The sequence below is a fragment of the Propithecus coquereli genome, unplaced genomic scaffold, assembly GCF_000956105.1.
Source record: "Propithecus coquereli isolate 6110/MARCELLA unplaced genomic scaffold, Pcoq_1.0 Scaffold94, whole genome shotgun sequence".
NCBI lineage: Eukaryota > Metazoa > Chordata > Mammalia > Primates > Indriidae > Propithecus > Propithecus coquereli.
Genome location: NW_012155729.1, coordinates 4,782,675 through 4,784,191, shown reverse-complemented (window position 1 = coordinate 4,784,191; position 1,517 = coordinate 4,782,675).

Below are 1,517 nucleotides of genomic sequence, written 5' to 3'. Positions count from 1 at the left end.
ATGGGATATTTTTCTTTTTATAAAATTTCATTTAATAGTTACTAAGATTTTATATTCAACATAAATTTAAAGACTGCCCATAGGTCTAGTGAAGGACAAAATATATATTTTACTGAAAGAAAGGTAAGTTGGCTGGTTTAGTAGGCAATCATAAAATTTCATCTAATTTAGTGACATATTTAAGGTGGATGTTTTTCTTCCTGATAATGGGTTCAACAACTAAGTTTAAGGTTAAAAAGTGAAAATAATTGAAAGTCCGCAACTGCCACAATATAGCGAGAAACACTGCTTCCCAGTAAGTAGGTTAATAAATTAAAAGGTTGTGTTTACTGCATCCATTAGAATAAAATAGTTGTATTTCATTAATGTGATTAGCCTCATAAGAACAGTATTTAAAGTTACACTAATATCAGCTTTTGATAGTCACATTTCAGAAATAGATATATGAAATGTATATCTATATTTTGTCATCAGTTAAAAGCTTGAGAAAATTATGCTTTTTATTTCTACTATAATTTTTAAAACCCAATTAATAATACATAATTGTCATAAACTAGCAGAACATCCTATAGTTTCAAAATATCAGATTATTTGTGCATTTTTCTTGCACATTAATTAGTTTTCTCTTGTTTTAAGGGAAATATCCATTAGCTGTAGATAGTTTTTGGCAATGTTTGCTCATTCCCTATCATTTTAATGCACCTGTCTTCATCGAAGAGTGTATTATATAAATATTATCTTGAAAAACAGCTTTATGGATTAATTTTTGCTTCCTTATTTATGATCACATCTCCCATTTTGTTTCAGTGATCGGTTGCTTTCCAAGCAGCTAACATCATCCATTGGTGGAGCTGAGCTATAGTCTTTATTGCCATTAAGCATTTTATAGCGCAGACCCCTCTGATGGATACTTACCCTTAAAAGCAGGAATGGCAAAAGGCCAGCTTTTCTTCTCCATTCAAAAAAAGAAAAAAAAAAAAACAGAAGAGCACGTGACATGAGCTTGAAACTTACACTTTTTCAAAATATAAACTGCAAATTGTGCTTCTGGCTGCTAAATTGGCTCCACACTGTCTCTTGATGTTCTGGCAACTTTAAATAAGGGGGACACTGTTTTCGATCTGCATCCTGCACAGATAGTAGACAATGTTAACCTTAAGAAATCAAATGCTGCAGTGCCCTGATGGGAAGGGGGGAAACAGAATTGGATTGTAAAACCTTCTCTGCCATGGCCTCATACATTCTAGACTCAATCCTGACTTACAGCACAGAGTTATTTTCTCCCTTAATACTCTTCTTTATCCTGTACTCAGTATGCAAACACTTTTCCCTAGTCAATGATCCATCTCTAATCACTGGGATTGAACAACAATGTCTTTATTTAGAACAAGTCAACTATAGGCTGCCAAGAAGTTAAAACCCATGGTCTTCAATTGGTTTCTGAAATATTTTTGTGCCAATTACATTACATATCATGCCCTTAAGCAGTTACGTATCTGAGTTTTCTAAATAGCCCT